Source organism: Chiloscyllium plagiosum, unplaced genomic scaffold (genome assembly GCF_037043375.1).
Source record: "Chiloscyllium plagiosum isolate Xiang-an unplaced genomic scaffold, Cpla_swu_hap1 HiC_scaffold_18, whole genome shotgun sequence".
Lineage (NCBI taxonomy): Eukaryota > Metazoa > Chordata > Chondrichthyes > Orectolobiformes > Hemiscylliidae > Chiloscyllium > Chiloscyllium plagiosum.
In genome coordinates, this window is record NW_028270156.1 from 6,162,503 (window position 1) to 6,175,351 (window position 12,849).

General features: G+C 55.9%; 1 protein-coding gene across 1 annotated transcript in view; it reads left to right on the forward strand.

Moving 5' to 3' along the window:
- Positions 1-12,849, forward strand: part of nav2a (neuron navigator 2a) — a 1,144,654-nt gene that overhangs the window by 229,941 nt on the left and 901,864 nt on the right. The gene's annotated exons all lie outside the window — the stretch shown is intronic.

Consider the following 12,849-nt stretch of genomic DNA (forward strand, 5'->3'; position numbering starts at 1 on the left):
GTCTGTTCCCAACTACCATTCAGTGCTGTTCCTTGCTAATTTATGGGCGGCACGGTGGCACAGTGGTTAGCACTGCTGCCTCACAGTGCCAGAGACCCGGGTTCAATTCCCACCTCAGGCAACTGTCTGTGTGGAGTTTGTGTATTCTCTCCGTGTCTGCGTGGGTTTCCTCTGGGTGCTCCGGTTTCCTCCCACAGTCCAAAAATGTGCAGGTAAGATGAATTGGCCATGCTAAATTGCCCGTAGTGTTAGATATAGGGGAATGGGTCTGGGTGGGTTGCTCTTCGGAGGGTTGGTGTGGACTTGTTGGGCTGAAGGGCCTGTTTCCACACTGTAAGTAATCTAATCTGTGACCTAATTCCATATATCCTCTGATGTCCTTTGGTACCTTGGTTTGTAAAGGTATATCAATCTCTGTTTTAAAATTTACAATTGATCTAACATTAATTTCAAGTAAAGGAAGTTTAAATACTTCATTACATTTTGTGTGGAAATGTTTTCTAATATCACTCCTGAATCTGGACCTAAATTCTTGGGCATGCTTCCTAGTCCCAAATTCATGTTGACTGATTCGGAAAAGAGTCATCAAATTAACTCTGCAGTCCATTTCAAAGAACATGGAACAAATAAAAACAGAAATTGCTGGAGAAACTCAGCAAGTCTGGCAGCAAGGAGAAAGCAGAATTAATGTTTCAGGTCTAATGACCCTTCTTCAGAAAGAATGAATCACTTAAGAAGGAGTGTGAAGAGTTGAGATAGAATTTGTATTTGAGTCTTTAATAGATGGTTTGGGGAAACAAGTTGAAACTTTGCTGTGTCTTTTGAGACGATTCTAATTGTCAGATGTGTTTAGATAACATGATTTGTATTTTTATTTCTTCTTTTGTGTAAGAAGCATCTCATCCTTTGTTAAAGAAAATCTGAAGCATTATGTGAATATATTTAGTGACTAACTGTCACATTAACTAATTAAAAATAAACACATGATCTAACAAGCCAGATTTCTGACTGGTATCTGACGAGTCCAGTGGTAATGTTAGCTGTGATCAGGACATGTTGCTTTTCCTCATGCCCATGTGAACCAGCTTGGCCCAGTTTCTACATGAGAAAAAAATAGACTCTTCACTCTTGAAAAGAGAAAGCTGAGAAACTGGAACTGTTGGAGAGGGTAGTAGTTGAGAAAATGTTTCCATTCATGGTTGTCATGAGCAAGCATCCCTCTCTTCAACCTCCTGGATTGGAAGCGAAGAATGTTTGAATTCTTTTTTTGGATATGACTTTAGCTTTCTTCAATTAAAATCTAGTTTGCTAATTTTTACTTTAGCATAAAGAGCCAATCACAAGGTTTCTTGAAGATTGTAATCTTCTAACCATAAGAAAAATTAATAAAGACACATTGAATATGTGACTTTTTGTGCAGTCATTTAAACTGTCTGACTTTCACACATACACATACACATACAAACATATAAAGTTAAAGTAGACAGCGTCCAGTCCAAAAGGTAGAAAAAAAAATTAATGTTAAGTTTACTATCCTTTGGTTGTCCTTGAGGTGTATAGTTTTAACCTGAGCCCATGATTGGTTACTTATCTTCTTGGATCATTTTCATGATCTGCAATGATCTTCTATCTCTGTTTATCTTCTACTGGTTTATAGGAGTTTATAGTGTAACCCTATCATAGTGCTTGAATCTTTCTTATTCCTGAGTTCTACCCATATGGCCTTACTTGATGAGCTCTCTAAGACAGCCTTTCTTAGCGCAGCTGTGACTCTTCCTTAATCAGTAATGCAATTCCTCCACCCCTTTTCTATCCCTCTGTATCTGGCATGAAACATGTAAACCCTGGAACGTTGACCTGCCATTTGTGCCCTTCTCTCAACCAAGTTTCTGTAATGGCAACCAAATAGTAGTCTGCCTTACCTGTGAAACATCTTGCATTAAAATAAACACATTTCAGACTGCCACTTCCTCCATGTTCATTAACCTGGCACTGCCTGTTCTTCCTTTTAGACTTGACTTAACCTCTACCTTCTCCTCAATCATTCCACATGCTGACCGACTACTCTGGCTCCACCTCCCTGCCAAACTAGTTTAAACCCTCTCAGGTGGCACTAGTAAACCTCCCCGCCAGGTAAATGGTGCCACTTCTGTTTAGGTGCAAACTGTCCTTATTGTTCATGTCCCTCCTGCCCTGGAAGATATCTGAAGCCCTCCCTCCTTTACCAGCTCTTTAGCCACATATTTAACTGTACCATCTTCCTATTCCTAACTCACCAGCACTTGGCACAGGGAGTAACCTTGAGATCACATCCCTAGAGGTCCTGCTTTTCAACCTTCTAACTAGCTCCCAAAACTCCCTTTACAGGACTTCATTTCTCTTTCTGCCAAAGTGGTTAGTACCAATATGGACCACAACCTCTGCTGACCCTCCCCCTTCAGAATATCATGTGCTTGACACTGGCACCAGAGAGGCAACATACCGTCCTGGAGTTTCACTCACGGCCACAGAAACACGTGTCTGTGTCCCTGACTATAGAGTCCCCTATACCACAGCTGACCTACACTTCTACCCTCCCTGACACCTAGTAGTGCCAGTCATCCTGTCTCTGAGCTGACTGCGCTGCTGCTGCTTTTGCCGAAAGGCCAATTTCCACAATAATAAATCCAACAGGAAGGGGTTGAAAGGGGAATAGCCAGAGGCTGCTCCTGCACTGTCCGGTCCCGCACTGCCTGACCCCGCACTGCCTGACCCCGCACTGCCTGCTCGCGCACTGCCTGCTCGCGCACTGCCTGCCCCCGCACTGGCTGCCCCCGCACTGCCTGACCCTGCACTGCCTGCCCCCGCACTGCCTGCCCCCGCACTGCCTGCCCCCGCACTGCCTGTCCCCGCACTGCCTGCCCCCGCACTGCCTGTCCCCGCACTGCCTGTCCCCGCACCGCCTGCCCCCGCACTGCCTGCCCCCGCACTGTCTGCTCCCGCACTGCCTGACCCCGCACTGCCTGCTCTCGCACTGCCTGACCCCGCACTGCCTGACCCCGCACTGCCTGCCCCCGCACTGCCTGACCCCGCACTGCCTGACCCCGCACTGCCTGACCCTGCACTGCCTGTCCCCGCACTGCCTGCTCTCGCACTGCCTGCCCCCGCACTGCCTGTCCCCGCACCGCCTGCCCCCGCACTGTCTGCTCCTGCACTGCCTGCCCCCGCACTGCCTGTCCCCGCACTGCCTGCTCCCGCACTGCCTGACCCCGCACTGCCTGCCCCCGCACTGCCTGACCCCGCACTGCCTGCCCCCGCACTGCCTGCCCCCGCACTGTCTGCTCCCGCACTGCCTGACCCCGCACTGTCTGCTCCCGCACTGCCTGCCCCCGCACTGTCTGCTCCCGCACTGCCTGACCCCGCACTGCCTGCCCCCGCACTGCCTGACCCCGCACTGTCTGCTCCCGCACTGCCTGACCACGCACTGCCTGCCCCCGCACTGCCTGACCCCGCACTGCCTGCCCCCGCACTGTCTGCTCCCGCACTGCCTGACCCCGCACTGCCTGACCCCGCACTGCCTGCTCTCGCACTGCCTGCCCCTGCACCGCCTGCCCCCGCACTGCCTGCCCCCGCACTGCCTGCCCCCGCACTGCCTGCCCCCGCACTGTCTGCTCCCGCACTGCCTGACCCCGCACTGCCTGCCCCCGCACTGTCTGCTCCCGCACTGCCTGACCCCGCACTGCTTGCCCCCGCACTGCCTGCTCTCGCACTGCCTGACCCCGCACTGCCTGCCCCCGCACTGCCTGCCCCCGCACTGTCTGCTCCCGCACTGCCTGACCCCGCACTGCCTGCTCTCGCACTGCCTGCCCCCGCACTGCCTGTCCCCGCACCGCCTGCCCCCGCACTGCCTGCCCCCGCACTGTCTGCTCCTGCACTGCCTGCCCCCGCACTGCCTGTCCCCGCACCGCCTGCCCCCGCACTGCCTGCCCCCGCACTGTCTGCTCCCGCACTGCCTGACCCCGCACTGCCTGACCCCGCACTGCCTGCCCCCGCACTGCCTGACCCCGCACTGCCTGACCCCGCACTGCCTGCCCCCGCACTGCCTGACCCCGCACTGCCTGACCCCGCACTGCCTGACCCCGCACTGCCTGACCCCGCACCGCCTGCCCCCGCACTGCCTGACCCCGCACTGCCTGCTCTCGCACTGCCTGACCCCGCACTGCCTGCCCCCGCACTGCCTGATCCTGCACTGCCTGACACCGCACTGTCTGCTCCCGCACTGCCTGACCCCGCACTGCCTGACCCCGCACTGCCTGACCCCGCACTGTCTGACACCGCACTGCCTGCTCTCGCACTGCCTGACCCCGCACTGCCTGACCCCGCACTGCCTGACCCCGCACTGTCTGACCCCGCACTGCCTGCCCCCGCACTGTCTGCCCCTGCACCGCCTGCTCTCGCATTGCCTGACCCCGCACTGCCTGACCCCGCACTGTCTGACCCCGCACTGCCTGCCCCCGCACTGCCTGCCCCGCACTGCCTGACCCCGCACCGCCTGCCCACGCACCGTCTGACACCGCACTGCCTGCCCCCGCACCGCCTGCGCCCACACTGTCTGCCCCCGCACTGCCTGCCCCCGCACCGCCTGACCCCGCACTGCCTGCCCCCGCACCGCCTGCTCTCGCATTGCCTGCCCCCGCACTGTCTGCTCCCGCACTGCCTGCCCCCGCACTGCCTGCCCCCGCACTGCCTGCCCCCGCACTGCCTGCCCCCGCACTGTCTGACCCCGCACTGCCTGCCCCCGCACTGTCTGACCCCGCACTGCCTGCCCCCGCACCGCCTGCTCTCGCATTGCCTGACCCCGCACTGTCTGCTCCCGCACTGCCTGCTCCCGCACTGTCTGCTCCCGCATTGTCTGACCCCGCACTGCCTGCCCCCGCACAGCCTGACCCCGCACCGCCTGCCCCCGCACTGCCTGACCCCGCACTGCCTGACCCCGCACTGCCTGCCCCCGCACTGCCTGACCCCGCACTGCCTGACCCCGCACTGCCTGCCCCCGCACTGTCTGACCCCGCACTGCCTGACCCCGCACTGCCTGCCCCCGCACTGCCTGACCCCGCACTGCCTGCCCCCGCACTGCCTGCCCCCGCACTGCCTGACCCCGCACTGCCTGCCCCCGCACTGTCTGCTCTCGCACTGTCTGCCCCTGCACCGCCTGCCCCCGCACTGCCTGACCCCGCACTGCCTGACCCCGCACTGCCTGCCCCCGCACTGTCTGCTCTCGCACTGCCTGCTCCCGCACTGCCTGACCCCGCACTGCCTGCCCCCGCACTGCCTGACCCCGCACTGCCTGCCCCCGCACTGCCTGACCCCGCACTGCCTGCCCCCGCACTGCCTGCCCCCGCACTGCCTGGCCCCGCACTGCCTGCCCCCGCACTGCCTGACCCCGCACTGCCTGGCCCCGCACTGCCTGCCCCCGCACTGCCTGGCCCCGCACTGCCTGCTCCTGCACTGCCTGACCCCGCACTGCCTGCTCCCGCACTGCCTGGCCCCGCACTGCCTGCCCCCGCACTGCCTGGCCCCGCACTGCCTGGCCCCGCACTGCCTGGCCCCGCACTGCCTGCTCCTGCACTGCCTGCTCTCGCACTGCCTGACCCCGCACTGCCTGGCCCCGCACTGCCTGACCCCGCACTGCCTGCTCCCGCACTGCCTGGCCCCGCACTGCCTGGCCCCGCACTGCCTGCTCCCACACTGCCTGCTCCCGCACTGCCTGGCCCCGCACTGCCTGCCCCCGCACTGCCTGCTCTCGCACTGCCTGACCCCGCACTGCCTGGCCCCGCACTGCCTGGCCCCGCACTGCCTGCTCCCACACTGCCTGCTCTCGCACTGCCTGACCCCGCACTGCCTGGCCCCGCACTGCCTGACCCCGCACTGCCTGCTCCCGCACTGCCTGGCCCCGCACTGCCTGGCCCCGCACTGCCTGCTCCCACACTGCCTGCTCCCGCACTGCCTGGCCCCGCACTGCCTGCCCCCGCACTGCCTGCTCTCGCACTGCCTGACCCCGCACTGCCTGGCCCCGCACTGCCTGGCCCCGCACTGCCTGGCCCTGCACTGCCTGCTCCCACACCGCCTGACCCCGCACTGCCTGACCCCGCACTGCCTGGCCCCGCACTGCCTGCTCCCGCACTGCCTGACCCCGCACTGTCTGCCCCCGCACTGCCAGACCCCGCACTGTCTGCTCACGCACTGCCTGACCCCGCACTGCCTGACCCCGCACTGTCTGCTCACGCACTGCCTGACACCGCACTGCCTGACACCGCACTGCCTGACACCGCACTGCCTGCTCTCGCACTGCCTGACCCCGCACTGCCTGACACCGCACTGCCTGACACCGCACTGCCTGACACCGCACTGCCTGCTCTCGCACTGCCTGACCCCGCACTGCCTGACACCGCACTGCCTGACACCGCACTGCCTGACACCGCACTGCCTGCTCTCGCACTGCCTGACCCCGCACTGCCTGACACCGCACTGCCTGGCCCCGCACTGCCTGACACCGCACTGCCTGCTCTCGCACTGCCTGACCCCGCACTGCCTGACACCGCACTGCCTGGCCCCGCACTGCCTGACCCCGCACTGCCTGTCCCCGCACTGCCTGCCCCCGCACCCCCTGTCCCCGCACTGCCTGCCCCCGCACCCCCTGCCCCCGCACTGCCTGCCCCCGCACTGCCTGCTCTCGCACTGCCTGACCCCGCACTGCCTGGCCCCGCACTGCCTGCCCCCGCACTGCCTGACCCCGCACTGCCTGACCCCGCACAGCCTGCCCCCGCACTGCCTGGCCCCGCGCTGCCTGCCCCCGCACTGCCTGACCCCGCACTGCCTGCCCCCGCACTGCCTGCCCCCGCACTGCTTGACCCCGCACTGCCTGACCCCGCACTGCCTGCCCCCGCACCGCCTGTCCCCGCACTTTCTGCCCCCGCACTGCCTGCCCCCGCACCGCCTGACCCCGCACCGCCTGACCCCGCACTGCCTGACCCCGCACTGCCTGATCCTGCACTGCCTGCACCCGCACTGCCTGCCCCCGCACTGCCTGATCCTGCACTGCCTGCCCCCGCACTGCCTAATCCTGCACTGCCTGATCTTGCACTGCCTGCACCCGCACTGCCTGCCCCCGCACTGCCTGACCCCGCACTGCCTGCACCCGCACTGCCTGCCCCCGCACTGCCTAATCCTGCACTGCCTGACCCCCGCACCGCCTGACCCCGCACTGCCTGACCCCGCACTGCCTGCCCCCGCACTGCCTAATCCTGCACTGCCTGACCCCCGCACTGCCTGCCCCCGCACCGCCTGCCCCCGTACCGCCTGCCCCCGCACTGCCTGCCCCCGCACTGCCTGCCCCCGCACTGCCTGCTCCCGCACTGCCTGATCCTGCACTGCCTGATCTTGCACTGCCTGACCCCGCACTGCCTGCCCCCGCACTGCCTGCCCCCGCACTGCCTGCCCCCGCACTGCCTGCCCCCGCACTGCCTGATCCTGCACTGCCTGATCTTGCACTGCCTGACCCCGCACTGCCTGCCCCCGCACTGCCTGACCCCCGCACTGCCTGACCCCGCACCGCCTGCCCCCGCACTGCCTGCCCCCGCACTGCCTGCCCCCGCACTGCCTGCCCCCGCACTGCCTGCCCCCGCACTGCCTGCCCCCGCACTGCCTGATCCTGCACTGCCTGATCTTGCACTGCCTGACCCCGCACCGCCTGCCCCCGTACCGCCTGCCCCCGCACCGCCTGCCCCCGTACCGCCTGCCCCCGCACTGCCTGCTCCCGCACTGCCTGACCCCGCACTGCCTGGCCCCGCACTGCCTGCTCCCGCACTGCCTGACCACGCACTGCCTGTCCCCGCACTGCCTGACCCCGCACTGCCTGCCCCCGCACTGTCTGCTCCCGCACTGCCTGACCCCGCACTGCCTGACCCCGCACTGCCTGCTCTCGCACTGCCTGCCCCTGCACCGCCTGCCCCCGCACTGCCTGACCCCGCACCGCCTGACCCCGCACCGCCTGCCCCCGCACCGCCTGCCCCCGTACCGCCTGCCCCCGCACCGCCTGCCCCCGTACCGCCTGGCCCCGCACTGCCTGCTCCCGCACTGCCTGACCACGCACTGCCTGTCCCCGCACTGCCTGACCCCGCACTGCCTGCCCCCGCACTGTCTGCTCTCGCACTGTCTGCCATCGCAATGTCTGCTCTCGCACTGCCTGGCCCCGCACTGCCTGCTCCCGCACTGCCTGACCCCGCACTGCCTGACCCCGCACTGCCTGACCCCGCACTGCCTGCCCCCGCACTGCCTGCCCCCGCACTGTCTGCTCCCGCACTGCCTGCCCCCGCACCGCCTGCCCCCGCACTGTCTGCTCTCGCACTGTCTGCCCCGCACCGCATGCCCCCGCACTTTCTGCCCCCGCACCTTCTGCCCCCGCACTGCCTGCCCCCGCACTGCCTGCCCCCGCACTGCCTGCCCCCGCACTGCCTGACCCCACACTGCCTGCCCCCGCACTGCCTGACACCGCACTGCCTGACCCCACACTTGCTAGGTCAGGAGGGCGTGGTGTGGACTTGTTACCTACATCCTTCCATCAACCTGGCAAGCACTGCCTGTTCCGACAATGGGGCAGGAATTCTGGAATTAAGCTAAGCCGGTTATTTTCACGTAGTCTTGAAATTGTCCTGACTTTGCTAAGGTCTAGCCCTTGATTTTGAACTTGTTGGGGTGTCCAGCTTGGATTGCTGCCTATCAACATCGACTGGCTTAATTTTCTGATGCTGTTTGTTTTAAAATGCGACACAAATCAATTGAAAAGTAACTTATGAAGAAAGCTCTCGCGAAACTGTCTAATGCACATTATTAGTTACCAGTCCAACATAAGAGTCATTAAGCACGTGGTCACTCACAGGAGTGGGCTCTGCTCGAATTCAGAATGTGAACTTCTGCAGCCCCCCTTTGTGTTGGTTTCAGATTCCGTTTGCGATTCCTGTTTCCTGGCTGCAAGATGGGTTGGCCAATTTTGAAATCCCTAACAGAAATTTAATGAAGGCTGCTGGTTGAGGTTGTGCTTTGTCCCAAGATGAAATGCTAACAGATAATGGTAATCGGTAATTACTGTGTAATTACATTAGCACAGAATGACAACTGGTTTTAAAATACATTGTATTGTAACGTTAATAAAGCTGCTGTAATTTAAATCGCTGCATCCCATCCTATCTGGAATTAAGTTCCATCCAGTTTACATGATTGAATTTTTTTTTGCCCTGAGGACCACCAGACATTGTAATTATGCGCATACAGTGGACTGTATTTTTCTGCACATTCTGCACCACACTTGGCAGGATTTTCTGAGCAATATGGTTTGGGACTCAAACTTGTAAAAATCATGTCTTATATAAACAGGCAGAAATTGTGAACCTACTTCAGAACATCTTGAGTAAGATTATGTTCTATTTATTATAAAATAACGCTTCATTACCTTTAAAATAGAGCTATGTTGGACTTTGAGAACTGACAGCCTGTACAAAACAAATACAAGACTTGGATCCAAGATTGGTCTGCTTTTTGTCAAAGGTTGGCCATTAGGAGAGGCTGAGATTAGAAGTCAAGGCAAATATTGAATGCATTTTTGCTTAAAAAACAAATACGTAACATTTGGTTTGGTAAGTAAGGGACTGCATCTGCAGAGTGTGATAATTTTTATCAGAATGCGTTTTCTAACATACTTGGCAGCTACCTAAAGAATTTCTGCCAACTTTGAGAAATAATGGCAACTTCTGGAAATTAAAGATCAACGCTGAATGTAACAATGTCGTAGACATGCTCAATAACTGTTTAGAAATAATTGTTGGATAATTACATTTCATCCCACAGTAACTTTCAACTTAGCTGCATTTAGGGTACGTCAAAATCAGCTCCATTGCTGTCAATAATCTAAAAGAATTGTGAAGAAAGTGCCTGTATAAAGAAGCTGCCATTTATATCTTACCATTTATGGCATTCACTGAATGTTCATTATGTTGCTTGCAATGCATTTCAGAAAACTATGTAGATTCTCAGTTCTTCTTCAATTGTATTCTCTCCTTATTGTTCTAAATGTGTAACTACAAGTGGAAGTGACAAGTGTCTGACCTAAGTCAAGGTTCCTGTGCTCTGAGTTCCCAAATTAATGACCGTTTTCCATCAGCAATGTGTCATGTCAGGTGAAAAGGCTCAGAGATCTTCTGCCAAACAAGGAGTTATGCTGAATAAGGCTTTCAATGAAAAGCTCTTTATCAGAAAGCTTTCATCTGGCAAGCAGCAGCAAACATTGAACAGTTGGTAATGGGATCTGGGGTAATAAAACAAAACAGATGGGGTTTGTTTAAACTTACACCATGTGTAAATGTTGTTAATGTTGGCTGGCTGTCCCTTTTTTGGACGTAGATCAAGATTATGAAGTTTGAATCAGACTCGATTGAATTAAGTACAACTGACAGCAGAGGAACAGGCCATTTGGCCCAACTTATCCATGCTGGTGTTCATCACATATCTCAATCAGAACTCTGTTCCTTCCACATGGTGTTTCTGGAATGCAAGCATCACTAGCTGGGACAATATTTATTGCCCATCCCTAATTGCCCAGAGGGCAGTTAAGAATCAATCACATTGCTAAGCTTCTGAAATCACATGGAGGCCAGGCCAGGGAAGAATGGCATTAGTGAATCAGATGGGGCCTTTACAATATTGGTCACCGCTTTTTAAGTTCAACCTTTTAATCAAATTCAAATTTTACCATCTGCTGTGGTGTATTTTACACTCATGTCCTGGAGCTTTCGATTATCAGCTTCAGTTTGAGGTCTCTTTTTTTTTGTTTTAAAGAAAATGTGTCCAAATTTTACAGCAAGCCAATCCTTACTCTTTAAAAACATCTTTTAAAATGTTTAATCGACGTGATATTGCTACTTGTTTATTTTTATTCATTCATGAGACGTGAGCATCACTAACTAGGTCAGCATTTATTATTCATCCCTAATTGTTAACAGTCAACCACACTGCTGTGGGTCTGGAGTCACATAGAGTCATCGAGTCCTACAGCACAGAGACAGGCCATTCGGCCCAAACTGGTCCATGTAGACCAAAACGTCTATCAGCTAACCCCATTTCCCTGCACTTGGCTCATATCCTTCTAATCCTTTACTATCCATGTATTTTCCCAAATACCTTTTAAATGTTGTTAATGTACCCACCTCATCCACTTCTGCTGGCAGCTCATTCCATATGCGTACCACCGTCTGTGTAAAAATGTTGCCCCTCAGGTAACTTTTTATTCTTTCCTCTCTAACCTTAAGGCAATACCCTCCATTCCTTGATTTTCCAACCCTGGGAAAAAGGCTGAGGCCTTTTCCATGCCTGTAATGATCTTAAACACTTCTATAAGGTACTCCCACAGTCTCCTACGCTCTAAAGAATAATGACCTAGCTTGTCCAACCTCTCTCTATAACTCAGACCATTGAGTCCAGGCAACATCTTTGTAAATTTCTTTTGTACTCTTTCCAGTTTAATAACATCCTTCCTATAGCAAGATGACCAAAACTGAACACAATACTCCAAGTCCAGCCTCACCAATGTCCTATATAACTGAAACACAACTTCCCAACTTCTGTACTCAGTGCCCTGCCCGATGAAGGCCAGTGTGCCAAAAGCTTTCTTCATTGCCCTGTCTACCTGTGAATTTACTTTCAGTGAACTGAATTCCAAAGTCCCCCTGTTCCACTACACTCCTTAAGGCCCTACTATTCACCATGAAACCCCTACCTTGATTTGACTTGCCAAAATGCAAGACCTCACACTTATCTACATTAAACTCCATTTGCCATTTCTTGGCCCACTTCCCCTTCTGATCAAGGTCCTGCTGCAATTTCTGATAACCTTCCTCACTGTCCGTTATACCTCCTATTTCAGCGTCATCTGTAAATTTACTAATCATACCTTGTACATTCTCATCCAAATCATTGATGTAGATCACCAACAGCAATGGGCCCAGCACTGACCCCTGGATCACTCCACAAGTCACAGGCCTCCAGTCCGACAAGCATCCTACCACAATTACCTGCTGCTTCCTACTGTCAAGCTAATCGTGTATCCAATTTGCCGACTCCCCCTGGATTCCTGGATATATCTGATCTGACCAGATTTATCCACCTTCATACATTCTAATACATCCAATACCTCCACTACTGTAAAATAGACTGTCCCCAAGATATGACCACTAACCTCCCCAACTTCCCAAGAATTCATGTCTTTTTCCATGGTAAACGTAAAGGAGAAATATTCATTGAGGACCTTGCCCATTTCCTGCAGTTTTACACCTACATGTACACGTTGTTTCTTGAGTTATTCATTTTCCTTTAATATACTTAAAGAGCCTCTTTGGTTTCACCCTAATCTTCTCAGTCAGACTTGGTAAAGATGGCAGATTTCCTTCCGTAAGGGACAATAGTGATCCAGACAGGTTTCTCCCTGACAGTCGACAATGGTTTCATGGTCATGATTAGATTCCTAATTCCAAAATTTTTGTTTTGAATTGAATTGTTGCAAAGCAACTCACTGTGTTTCTTATATTAAGACAAGAACTGCAATCAACAATTATGTTACATAGAACATACAACATAGAAGAATACAGCGCAGTACAGGCCCTTCGGCCCTCGATGTTGCGCCGATCCAAGCCCACCTAACCTACACTAGCCCACTATCCTCCATATGCCTATCCAATGCCCGCTTAAATGCCCATAATGAGGGAGAGTCCACCACTGCTACTGGCAGGGCATTCCATGAACTCACGACTCGCTGTTATTGGA